The sequence below is a fragment of the Pezoporus wallicus genome, unplaced genomic scaffold (genome assembly GCF_028554395.1).
Source record: "Pezoporus wallicus isolate ANWC-B61680 ecotype Strahan unplaced genomic scaffold, APGP_CSIRO_Pwel_v1 contig_8436, whole genome shotgun sequence".
Lineage (NCBI taxonomy): Eukaryota > Metazoa > Chordata > Aves > Psittaciformes > Psittacidae > Pezoporus > Pezoporus wallicus.
The window spans coordinates 5,850-19,170 of NW_026635161.1; the positions used below are offsets into that span (position 1 = coordinate 5,850).

Consider the following 13,321-nt stretch of genomic DNA (forward strand, 5'->3'; position numbering starts at 1 on the left):
AAAAAACCCACTGAATAGCTTTAAAGGAAAATAATGTGAATGGAAATTTCATTATTAAGTATAAAATGTTTAACTGCAGTTTATTGTGCATCTTCATTTTAAATACAGTACACATGAAAGCTTCCCCTCCCCCTAAACATGGAGCCTTATCAGCTTATCTGGGCAGAAGTTCAGAGCCATAAAACTATATCCTGCTTACACCTTCCAGCCTATCCTATGACCTGCTCTGTGTAAACAAGTTGTACCAGGAGCTCCAAATTACTAGTAAGTAGCTGGGTGTTCTGCAGGCCAGTTAGGTCTAGGAGGAGCCAAGATAAAGTTCCAAGAAGTTTTCCATTGGGAATGGTCTCCTAATAGCTGCCTTCGGCCGGGAGGAGACAACGGATCTGGTATCCTACTGACTGTGGCAGTGACCGTATCCCGTGAAAAGCAGTAATCTTTGGGGTAGACTTTACACTTTCGGTCTGGTGTTTTCCATGTTCTGCAGGCTGTTAGGGATTGTGAAATGTCACCGTTGTCGTAACAACACACACTGCTTGCTGCACCGACCGTTGCGTCAGGCCTTGCATGGACTGGAGATGTAAGCCTATTTATAACGTACTGCTATCATTATATCTTTAGATAGATGGATGAGATTAGCCATGCTGATGCTGGGAAGAACTATAGGTGGATGCAGGAAAGGGGGGGGGGGGGGGGCTGCGTGGGGGAAACAAACATCCTGCTCATGGCTGGGCTACGGTTGTTTAAATACCACTGGGTGAGCTGGTGCTCTAGTTACAGTGTTTGGCTGCTTCCCATAGCTAGCTGTCTCCTTGGTTTCATCTTGCAGTGAGGCACAGGCAAATACATTTACCCAAGCTGGATTGTGGGTATGTAAGGAGCAAGCCTGTTTTATTTTTGTGTGTAAAACTTTACCTTTCACCGTCCAAGCATTGAATACATTAGCCAGGTTTGGAGATGAAAGCCTGTTCTCCTTGAATGTTGACCTTTTTATTCCAACTCATGTGGTTTCTTGTCCTACCACTCAAGAAAGGACATGTGAGAATATGCTAGTTTTGGAAGTGAAGATAGCTGATAACTGCTGTATCTTCTCTAGCTTCCTTCCTTGCTGTGGCCTGTCTCTGGGTACATGTTGGGCTCTGCATTGTCACTGTCCTGGACTCTGATCTGTTTGACACCCTCCATTTTGCCAGCAGCCCAGAAGGCTTCTGGCTTTCTGACTGGGATTTGAAGTGGCCTGCTTTACTCAGCTGCTCTCTGCTGTGCATGATTGTGGCAAATTAATCTGCTTCCTCTGTGATTAGGGCTGGTACCAGGGTGTTAAACTCATTCTGTGGTGAGAGTGGAGTTGTCTTTGAGTTAGCTCTCATCCAGGGGAGAAGAGATGAGACAGGAAGTCAACTTTGTGGCCTTTTCCTGGTGTGTTGAGTAGTGCTTCTTAGTTAGAAGGCTACAGGTTATAGTCTTGAAATGCCTGAATTTACTCCTGCAGTCTGTTCTGTCTGCTAGCTTCCTCTACTTCAGCCACCATAATATTTCTTCTCCCTTCTGTTGGTGCCCCCCCTTCCCAGAAGCCTCATCTGATGGAGGTTATGCTTGGTGCTCTGTTACTGCCTTAGTCCTTCTCATCCAGGATCGTTGTCTCTAATTTTAGCTCGTCTGGCTTTTGATGTTCCTTCCCATTTGTTACGGCCCTTCTCCCTCTCTCTGAGATCATCCTGCATCTTCATACCCCTCCTGAGATCTGGGCCTTCTTTTCGCACGCTGGGAGGAAAGTGCTTGAAAATTGAGTGAAGCTGTGGCAGCATCAAGAGGTGAAGGATTTGGGGGCATGGAGACTTCTGCCAGGGATAAGAGTTGGGGGTGCTGTTAGCACTGGGACTGCTGTTGTGTGTACCAGTAATGGCTTATTACTTCTGCTGCATCCCTGTGACCAGCTGCTGTCTCTGGTTAGATCAGCTCTTTGAATCTTTCTCTTTTATGGATTCATCCTGGATATGAACGATGGGACTCTTTTCTATGACATTACCAGTAATAGTTGTAGGCAGAATTTACTCTTACTGAGCAGTGCAGGTAATTGAAATCCACAAGAATCCTTCAGAGAGTCTCTTCAGAGCTGTTATCTCGTCCATCTGGTGCTAATTCACTCGATGCAGCTTGCAGTAGAGAAGGGTGCATGGGAGGTCTGCTGGCAGTGTTGCATGCTTAGTATTGCCTAGCAGCCTGGCTTCCCCCTGAACCTCCTGCTGCTTGCTGGGGCATGAGAGCTGTGAGCTGCCTGGCTTGCTCTAGAATTCGACTTCATGTAAGCATGCATTTGCTTGTGTTTACAGAGATGACTGTTCTGATGTGGATGCATTTTGGCACAGCAAGCCAGTTCTTCACAAAAGGATGTGGGAGCACATCAGCAGGAAGCGGGGTACATGACCCGATAGCTCTGGCACAGGGAAGGTAGCTGGGCCTGGTAGGATTCATCTGCTTGAAGCCTAGTGAGGATGGTGTGTGTACGCATAATCTGATGTGTGCACAGAATATAAATACTTGCTGGTGCAGACATGCAGCCTGTGGTTTTAGAAGTTCTTTTGTGAAAACAACATTCAGCCCCTCCAGCTCAACGTGCAGCAAGGACATTCAGTAGAAACCTGATCCTACCAATTTGGGAAGGTTTTGAAAGGAACCCGGTAACTGCTACTGTGGTTTGATTTGCAGATTTATTATTTAGTTTTTTAGTCTTAAGGGTTGTAGCTGTTTGCATTGCACAGAGATAGTCTGCATATGGCTGTAGAGAGGAAGATAGAGGGAGTCGTGGATCAGGGGCAACATTAGTTGAAATGGTAATGGTAATGCTTCTGTGGGCTCTACGGCAAGTGATCCTCCGGGAAAGTGGAGCATGACTGGAATGTATTCGGTGGTGTGTGTGTTTGGTGTGTGTGGGTAACCTGAGCTCACCTGTAAAGAGCTTTGTTACCGAGATCCTTTCTGACCTAACTTGCTTTTGTCAACACTCACACCAAATGACTAAGGAGCGATGCTGTCCTCGAGGGTGGTTATGTAAAATGTTAATGCAGTTTTTTTTCAGGTCGGCTTTAACTTCAACTTCAAAGAAGGTAGTTTGCTTTATGGTTGAACCTATGAGCAGTTTTATGTGCAGGGTGGAGTGAACTTGCGGAGAATATTGCAGTTTTCCCACTGTCATAAAAAGTTATGATCCTTATGATTCAAGTATTGTTCTGTAGGTGGAGGCAAGAGGCAGATGCAGAGGTCAGTGGGAGCGTGTTCCGAGTGAGTTCAGATGCGCCAGCGGAGTGAATGCTGTCCTCTGTGTTCCCAGCTCACTGAAACGGGTTCAAAAAGTGCCTTGTGCTCTTTCTGGGTCTTCCTAAGAAACCTGCACCTGTGTTACTCGTGGAACAGGCAGACCATTTCCATGGGAAAGGAACTTGGCAGGGGGAACCGTGAAAAGCGGCTGAGAAGGGTGCTTTTTTCCAGTGCAGCATTTTAAACTGTTCTTAAAATGTGGTGCTTCACAGTGGAAAAGAGACTGTAAGTCAGTTTATAACCTACTTTCTTTCTGTGGGCTTTTCTTTTGGGGCATGAGCAAAGTGAGTTAAAATAAACCAAGTGGCTGCCTCGTGAATGAGCCTCATTCCAATTAACTTCACCTGTGCTTCAGGAGATATTTAAAACCGGAGATATATCCTCTATAAAAAGGACTGCTTAGGCTGAGTGATCATGGTGGGAGAGTAGGCAAACCTTTTCAAGACTTAAATGTAGGCTTTTATAAAAGTATCTGACAACAGGTTCTCATTGACCTGTGCTGCTTTTAAACCCCAGTAAGGCATAGGACACTGCTATAGTCAGTGCCGCCAATTCTGAGATACGAAACACTGCTCAGTTTTCAGTAAGTAATTTACAGCTGATTTAAGATAAGTCACTATTCCTGTTCCAGTCAAATCTCTATAAATACTCCGAGTGACTTTGCCTCTCGAAAGCGTTTTCTGCTGGGATGGGGAGGTATGAATGTGCTCTTTGTTTACAGCCAGGAAAATAGAAGGATCACAACATCCAAACCTGTACATGTTAGAACTTCGTAAAACCTGTTTTTTAAAGACTATATGCTCTATCTAAATGTGCAGATACCTTTGTTGAGGTGGTTTGTTTTCCATTCTATCAGCTTGAATAATTTTATTCTGCATACATTAAAACTTGGGAGGGAGAGAAGGGAGACTCTGATCTTTATAGATGGATGATCCATTAGCAGTTCCAGCCCGCCTTTTATTTATTTTAGTAAACACATGTGTGAATGTAAACATTTTATCCAGAATGGCCTTGCAAATGTTCCTGCATTAACATATATTGTCATGGAGAATAATTTTCATTTAACTGTAATTTGCTTTATATTTTCCTCCCTGGTTGCCATAGAAACTCAGTCTGATGTGGCAGTGACTACTAGCAGGAGCTGGGTTATGTATTGCCTTTATAATGGACCTCTGTTAATCATGCGGCAGTTCTCGCCCAAGGAACCATGATTATTTGCAGGGGGCACTTTATTTATATAAACTGTAAGATGCCTGTGGTACCTCAGCTTAATATTCAGAGTTATCAGGGGTGCTTTTATGTTCCACAGAAGTTTTGTCATAAGAACCATGTATTATGATGATTTTGGAATTAATGTATATTTAGTTAAATTTAATGTCCGTTAGACTTCATTTTCAATTTTCATTTCATTTGCTGTAATAGCCTGACTAGTAACACGCTTTCCTGTGGTTCAGTTTAAGGTCTTAAACATCTGAAGCGCAGCCTTGAAACATTTGTTATCCTTTGTCTGTGTGTAAAAAGTTGATTTGCTTTTCATAATAACTTGCCTGTGTCTTCATAGTGGTGCTTGCAGCTGGGCAAACACCTTCCCTTCTACCCCAGGTCTGGCACCTAACAGCAGTGAGTTCTGTCTGATGGAGTGATACCAAAGCACTTCTTCATGCTTCTAAGAAAACAACTTTCCTGTTGGCTAAGAGGTCCTTAGTTGCGTTGGTGGCCTGTCTGTGGATTTTGGGTTTATTTTGCACCTCTGGTTTTTGGCTGCCCTGTCCATATCTGCCCGGCACCATAGCTGTTGTTCTTCTGATCTGTGCGTGTGAGTGTTAGAGGCATCCTTTGCAGCTGGTGGTAGGAAGGAGATTTTACAGCAGAAGGTAGTGGTGCCGTCCCAAGGCAGGGGTGGTTTAGGGCTTTAGATGTTACCCCTCTGTACAAGCCCTAGTGTGGTGATCAGCTTTGCCCTCATCTGGAGGGACAGGGGACTGTGGTGATTACCATGGGCATGGAGAAGTGGGTGCTCTGTCTTTGTTGTGGCTTCAAGGGTAAGGTACAGTGTGATCTCCAGGAGCATCTGTGCTCAGACAACTGATGTTTTATGGTGCATTGAGAAAATAGAAGGTTGCTGATGTCCGCCTTTCTCCAGGCTTCTTGAAACCTGGAAAGACTTGCCTTCCATCTACTGAGATCAGAGTCATCGTGACATTGGTTTAAACTGAACTCTTCAATTAGCAAATGATTCATATTTGCTCGACAGGATGAGGTGAAGGAGGGAAAATCCACCCCTTGGGATTCTCTTCTGTGTACTGCCATGGCAGAAACCTTAAACTGTAACTTAGAGAAGTGAATTTCAGTCATCTCCTGAACCAGGCTCCTCAAACCGAATTTACAGTTGGGTTTTATGTCTCAAAGATGATTTGTGTGTGTTGGCCTTTCCTTTCCTGCTCTGTGTGGTGAGATGCCAATTATCAGTTACGTAAGTCCGGATTACTCCAGCACGTGGATGCTTTCAGCTGCATATGGTCTCCCAGTTATTTCTCAGTACTTCACAAAAAGAATTGAGTAACATCTTGTTCTGTAATGCAGTATTAGGAAACTGAGCATTTTTTTTCCCGTAATGGCGTATAAACAAGTAGTGATAACATCCTATTTAAAGCGCTTGGAGGAGGTCAGGCTCAGGAGGGGAGGCAGGGCTGAATCAGCCTTTATTTTTCTTATACGTACACACCATATTTTAGCACAGTATTGCTTCCTTCCATGAGAGCTGTGAGCAATATTAAATAAATGAGCTGTGAGAAATGCTCACTGTTGAGGTGTATAAGCAGTGCGGTGTGTCTGCTGTGGGGATGGTCTAGCCTTGCTCCCTCTGTCCCCCTTTGCGTATTTCTGTCTTCCACTATATGATGTTGGTGCTCTTCTGCTGTGTACAAGAGGCAGATGTGATTCATAGTCAAAGGCCAGTCTAATTTTAATCAAATTCTGAAAAATGGCTTGGCTGTAGTCAGGACTTTTGGTTCTCATGTAGACTTTTTACATTTTCTCACTGTTTTTTCCTCCCTGTTGTCACATAAATGCTCACAGTTGACCATTAGTTCATGTCCTTCGCTGACACCTTTGTGATACTCAGAGGTACCCCCTTCAAAGGGGGTGGGTAATGTGCTCTGCATCCTGACATTGCCGGCACCTCTAAGGTGTCAGATGGTACAGTCAGACTTGCTGGCAACCTATGAAATAATGAACACTCTCTAATTCATAGGTTTATCTGGATTTTATTCTGTTTGTGCTTAACTCCAGCTACCCCAAAATTGTTCCACACCAATGTAAGTATTTTATGTGAGACTTGAGTACTAAAATATGTAATGGTGTAAAAAAAGTATGCAGGAGCAATTTTTTGACTTGGTCTTTAGGAACAGCCTCATATGGGCTGAAGGCAGAGGTGTACAATGGCTCTTTAGCCCATGGTTCAAGTCAAGAGGATATCACTGTCTCGATAGAGTGTAGCTGGGCACTTTGACTTGTTGAAAACAAGCAAACATCCCTGACCCCCAACGACCCTGTAGTCTGTCTGTAAATGGGTGCACGGTATGGCTCATTTGTGTTATGAGTCCCTCCCAGGTGTGGGGCAGGTCTGTCACAGAGCCTTTGAGGTGTTGTTTTCCCAAAGGTGTGGTTCTGAAGGGCTGCTCCATGATTGCTCAGTGTGGGTACAAACTAGTGCAGTGGTGACTAAGTTACCTTTTGAATAGAGTCCTTTACCTGATAATTAGGTTAAACATTCCTTAGCATGAGAGAGAGCCTGGGTGGTTTTGGTGGCAGAAAGAGTTATTTGACTCTTTCTGAAGCTTTGCTTTGAGAATGTTTGAAGGTTCACTTATTTGCACTTGGGTTTGGTCTGACAGCTAATACGTTACCTTATCAGAAGTCATGAAGAAGTGTTAATTGCAGATAAAACATTATAAAGCCAAACTGTTGTTCTGCTCCCTCCTTCTCTTGGGCGCTTGGGTTGACTTTGAGCCGCTTTGCACCCCGTGTTGTGCTTTGAAGACGGCCTTGAATTCAGCTGCCTTAATTGTGCTGGAGCTGTGGAGGGGAGGAGTGCTTTCTAGCACAGCCTGGACATGTTGGTAGTACCAGGAAAATGGTACAAATCGGGATGGGATGTGGGATGCTGGAGAGTTCAGAGAAGCTGCCTGTGTGCAGTCACAGGGAGAGGGATTTCTTCAGGGAGTTGGTGAATTGTTTCATTCTGCTCTGAACAGCCTCTTAATGAACTGCCCTCTCCAGGGTGCACAGAGATTAACCTCCCACGGCGAAATTCAACCTGGGAGACTTCCACCATATTGCTGCCTTCAAATGGTTGTATCTAAAAATACATTCCTGCTGCTGCACACCGGATTCGAGGCACGTTCATGTTTTTCCTTTCAGAAGGGGACTCGTGTTGCTGTATGAACTACTGTGCAAATCATAGTGTTTTCTGTGCAGAATTGCCATTTTTCTTCTCCCAGCAGAAAAAAAATGTGGTGGGAATAATTGTTCTGGTTGAAATTCCCTCTGTGACAACAATAGCAGCAGTGGGGTGGGGTGGTTTGGAAAAGCTTAATGGTGAGAAGTTTTGGAGGAGCAGGCTCTCCCAAGCTGCCCAGGCTTCACCATGTGATTCTTCCTCCCTGCTTCTCCTGCAGGGGACTAAACAGCATTCTCACAACTGCCTGGCTGGATGGCTTTGACCACTTCTGTCCCTTCTGAGCTCAGCTATTCTGGAATGCTTTGTCTGTGTCAGGTCTCATTTTCTCTACTCCATTCGGTCTGTGCTCCATTCTCTTATTCAGCTGTCCTCCTTTTGGTTGTAATTTAGCACTTCTGTTTCTTCGGGTGAGGAGGAATGAAAGCCTATCAGGCAAGTACACCTATAAGCAGTACTTGCAGTTATTGCTACCTCTGTGTGTAATGATTCATCCTGGAGGCAGACAGCTTGCTGCCCTCAATACCTCATTGTAGTTCCAAACAAGTTCAGATGATGTGCTTCAGCTTTGCTGGCTTGAGATTCCTCTGTTTGTTGCAAGGCTTTGTTTGTGAGTAACTGTGGAGACTGTTTTATGGCAGCAGTAGCACAAGGGCTAGTTTAGACACAGCGCGGCTGGCTGTAGGTGAGTTTACTGCCCTGTGCTGAGCGCCGTGGTAGCTGATACCCTCGCAGCAAGTTGCAACTTGAATTCTTGCTGTTTGTGCCACTGGGGAAGCTGAGCGGGGCATCTGAGGGCTGGCATAGAAAACAACTTGCAGTGAACATTGCGTAAGTACGAGGAGCTTTGGTCTCAGCTCTCGCTGTTTTCTGTGTGTTCCTAACGCAGTTTTTACCTCTCAAGCTATTTAAGATTCCAAGTGTGTTTTCCTTCTTTCATGTTTGGCTTACCTTGACTCATTTTGATACAGGAGCTCATCTGCTGCATCTGCTGGACTTTTAACTGCTGCGCCTGCCCGTGGCTTCCCTAAGGCCTGCTGCTGATGCTCATCGGCAGCAGAGCTTGGTCACAAGCTACTTAGACAACCTAAACCATTTGTAAGGAAACCTTTGAAATATGGATGGCATTAGAGGGATTCAGGCTTAAAATTAGAAACTGTTTATGATGCACAGTTGTAGTTGTTTACCTTGAACCATAATTATCTTATTTCCTGAGTTAAAAATGTTATGTCAGCTTACTGAAGCAAGATTTGATGACAAAGGAATTGTTTTTCGCCACCAGCAGAGCAAAGAGGTCTTCAAATAGGTGCCTAAGTATGATTTTATAACCTAAAGTTTAGCACACTCAGGGTTTTAAATGGCTCTGGAGGTTGTGTGGACTTACGGGTAGGCTGTTTGGCTGGGGATCAAGGGGTTTAATCCTGACCCTCTGTCCTTTTGTCCTCTGACCGTTTTCCTTGCCACCCTCTGTGCTGTTTGTTTGCACGGCAGTGTGTTTGAAGGGAGGGATGTGCCCTTTCCCTAGGTGTTTGTAGGCTTTCCTGGGGTGCGGTTTCACAGTGTGACCAGTGCCGGTTCACTGGGGCGGCAAGGGGCTGAGGCTCCCCGACCCTTCCTGTGGCGCAGGAGCCGTTCAGCCCCTTCTGAAGCAGGAGGCCAGCAGGCAGAGGGAGGTGAGTGGGTTTTCTGCTGGGCTGGCAGGTGAAGCCGATCGATGAACGAGCTCCAGAAGCTGCCCAAAGGAGAAGCTGGGGATCTAGCAGCTGAGCAGGCACAGGGGTCTCCCTGCTCCCCTCCGCGGTTACTGAGCCCCTCCGAAGGAGCTGGGGCACCGCTGACGGACGCAGGCAGACATTCGACTTCCTTGTTCTGTTATTTAACAATGCTCTTCGGCATATCTGTGTGGTTGAGGTGGCCTCGTGCCCTCCTCATACTACTCTCCAGCCCTGCTTTCTGTAGCTGTGAGACAGCAGCAGCCTTCTGCTTCAGCACCGGTACCCAGTGCTGACAGGATGTCCATTCTTCAGAAGAATGGAAAATGGGAGGGGAGCAACTTCTTTAATGATGGCAACTGCTACTTAAACATGCTCAGGGTTTATAATAGAAAAAAAATCAGTGGAAGCTGTAGGTGCTTTCAATTTATGTAGTATTTTTAAAGAACTTTTTTATTCTGACCTTCACTTGCCAGGACCTAGATAACAGGGAGGAGATGCCCTGTGTAAATCGAGAAGGTGCTTTCTTTAGGGTCTCTCCTATGCAATTTGAGGTTATTGTAAAGCAGGCATCATAACTCTGGAAACTGAAGTCTTGAGCACGTTTTAACAATTGGCTTTTTCATGTTGCTTTCTGGGGACCTCCTGGGTCATCAGTCCAGGTCTGCTGCTGTGGCAGGTAATGGTGTCATCTCCTCCTTGTAATGCTGCACATATCTGGTTGTGAGCCTTTGAGTGAGAGCTGCATATTAAGAATAGAAACCCGTATGAGAGTTGTTGAAGTGTCTGGTTGTAACGTTTGTGTGATGACACAGAGTTTTCTTGGTGGAGGAGGTTGTATACCACTGATTGAAGTGGGTGATGGTGCACTCTTTGGGTAAGTTTGCTATGGTTTTTTTCCTCTGGGAGAGAGACTGTATATGTTCTTGGAGGCTGAATGCTGACTTCCTTGACTCCTTCTTGGCTAATTAGCGTGTTTTAAAATGGGATGCTTGCATCCTTTTCACAAATCAGCTTTCAGAAAGGAAAGGAAACAGTTCAGCTATTAATAGTAACCTGGATCCAATTTGCACGGTTGCAAATGTCTCAGACTGTAAAGGTGACAAATGTGTCTGTCACTTTTTTTAAATTCCAAGAATGGTCTGTATTTTCTAAATGTCTTAAAATTGAGCATGGAGTAAGAAATTGTGAACTTTATTTTTGAGTGGTGCTCTTCTAGTCTAGTAGCATTGTTAGCCTGCCTTCCTTCCCTCAGAAGAACCTACAAAGGGAATTGGAGTGGAACGGATTAGTAAAGAGCTCTTAGTAAAGTTACAGGAAAGATATTAAGTCTGATGACGGGAAGTATGTCTTTGTCCCACTTCAGACTTGTATTTAGGAGGAATGAAAAGGAGAAGATACTTGAAATATGACAGCAGCTATGATCTAACTTTAAATTACTGGTTTAATTCCAGGGAACATTCTTCTTGTCTTCACTGGGTTGTTGAAGGCCAGCATCTTGGAGCTTAATTAGGACAAGTTGAAGCTTCAACATTTTTTAGCTTGTCTTTGTTCTGCTCAGCATGGTGGGTTTTTGAGCTCTCAAAGGTGAGCAGCACAGTTGTCTGTCTCCAAAATTCACCTTTCAGTGTCCCTTCTGTTATAATGCATCTTTGAGATTTTGCATGGTAGAAATCCTCCCGGGTCACTGGACGTGATTTTTGGTTTTAGGTGTCTAGGATGGCTCTGCCAAATGTAAGCTGGAAATCTGGCATCTCGGTTTCTTTGCCAGATGAATCTGTTGTGATTCTTTTACAGGTTCCTGTGGACAGGAATTGAGGCATCTTCTGGCTGTAGGGTTTTTATTTATTTCTTTTTTTAAATAATATTTTCCTTATTTGTTAAAAACATGAATTCTGTGCCTTTTGAATATACACTAAGTTTTCTAATACCTGATTATTTCTTTTTAGTTTTCCCATAAACCTTTCTAATTGCCAACATCTGAGAGTATTACTGCTCATGCAGTTGACTGCAGTGGGGCTTGTTTTCCTTTAGTACTTCTTGTTTGTGCACCCAGGAAAAGCATTTATTGTCTTTGCCTCCAGCCTTTTCCTTGAACTTTCAGTGTGTTCGTTCCTGTGTTGACCTGGAAGTCTTTTCTTGGATACTGTTTTCAAAACTGTTTGATTTTTCAGCCGTGTTACACACTTCCTTTTATATGTCTACATGCGTGCTGCTATACTTGAGCTTTAAAATCAGTGCTGTCCCTACTGCCTTCATATTGTCTGCCTGTGGAATAATTGGGTTGGAAGTGGACCCCTTTTCAGATGGGGTTCAGAAAATGGTTAGGATACGGCGGTTACAATCTCTTCTCATTTTCATGTGAACTAAAAATATTCCTGGAACAGTTCTGCTTTGAATATCCATGCCATTGTGCATCCCGTGTCTCTTCCAAATGGTTTAGGAATTAACAGCTTACCATACGCTAAAATAAACAGCTTGAGGGTTCTGTACATCTTGCTGTTGAATTTTATGGCTGGCTAGCTAACCAGTTCAGGTGATATGAAAGCAGATACGATGCTGCTGTTCTGAGCTAATGGTTTTCTCAGAAACACGTTCTCATGGGCTTAACGTGTATATTAATTTTTGCTGTGTACCAGTAATAATGATGTGTTCTTCCAAAGCCAGGCAGTGGATCTTTGCTTTGCGCGTGCAGATTGTTTAATAAAGAAATGAGCCTGATTATGCATATTTTTGGAAGAGATTCAACCATGCTGGAAGGACCCAGCAGTCTTGAGTAATTACATTTTATATTGGAGCCCTAAAAAAGAAAAATGGTAAGGGTCTGGAGGAGGCATTGGGTCTGGGTAAGGGTCTGCAGGCATTGGGTCTGACAAACAAGGATGCCTGTACCTTTCTAGGCTGCTGAAGTGAGAGTGCATAACTATTTTTGGATGACGAGCAGTTTTCTTATTGCTGTCCATCATAAAGATGGCCACTTGATAGAAGTTAATGCTGTTATAAGCCAAGTGTTGCTCGTGTAGGTAAGAGTTCTTTTTCCATTTGCTGATAAGAGTGCATTATCTTTAAGGTATTTAACATTTTTCTAAAACTAGGGGAGGTAATAACTTACACATATTAAATTAAAGCCTGCAAAACAGTGGCGGAGCAAGGCTTGTCTTTGCGTGCTAGTACAGAAGGGCAAGCTGTAGCCTTGAGCTTTAGCCCAGGGTTGGTTAAGGAGCTGTATTTTGCGCTGATGCTTTCCATTCATCAGAGAAGCCACAGAAGGGTGGTAGAGGGTGAAGGAGGAGAGATGGGAACATACTTGAATATTTCTGGAACTGTTAATTGTCTGCATAGAATAAAAAAAAAGTGGCTCAGTGGAAACTGTTCAGGCTTGCTTTGCTCTTCTTCCACCTCACTCCCAGAAAAAGTGTTACTGCAGTGATTTAAGCTCTCAGGTTGTACTGAAGCAGGGACTCTTCTGACAGCCGTAGTTTTTTACCTCGTTAAGCACCTTTTCAGGCTGCTCTCATGGCTCTTTTCAGGAGAAATGCTGGGTGATTTTAGAGGATAGCAATTTTGAGATATTCTTGCGAGCAGAGAACATTAAATGTCTGGTATGAAAGGAACCAGATAATCAGTAATAAAGTTGGCATGTCTGGTAATTTCAGGGTGTATTGCTCAGCTGCTTGCTGTTTGTTTGCAGGGGTTAAACCCGGTGAAATATTAGGCTTCTGATAATTAGATTTTTTAGTTCAATGCAATTGAAGCATAGATGGTGTAGAAGTGTTTACTTGTTTTGAGCTACTGAAATTCCATTTGAGCTCTCAAGCCTCATTTCTACCAA

At 44.1% G+C, this 13,321-nt stretch overlaps 1 protein-coding gene across 1 annotated transcript in view; it reads left to right on the plus strand.

Moving 5' to 3' along the window:
* Positions 1 to 264: 264 nt before the first annotated feature.
* The window catches only part of ANKRD11 (ankyrin repeat domain containing 11), a 145,920-nt gene continuing 132,863 nt past the window's right edge, over positions 265 to 13,321 (plus strand). The window contains exon 1 of the mRNA XM_057409727.1: positions 265 to 580. The gene's annotated coding sequence lies outside the window, so the exon portion shown is untranslated. The remainder of the gene's footprint in view (positions 581 to 13,321) is intronic.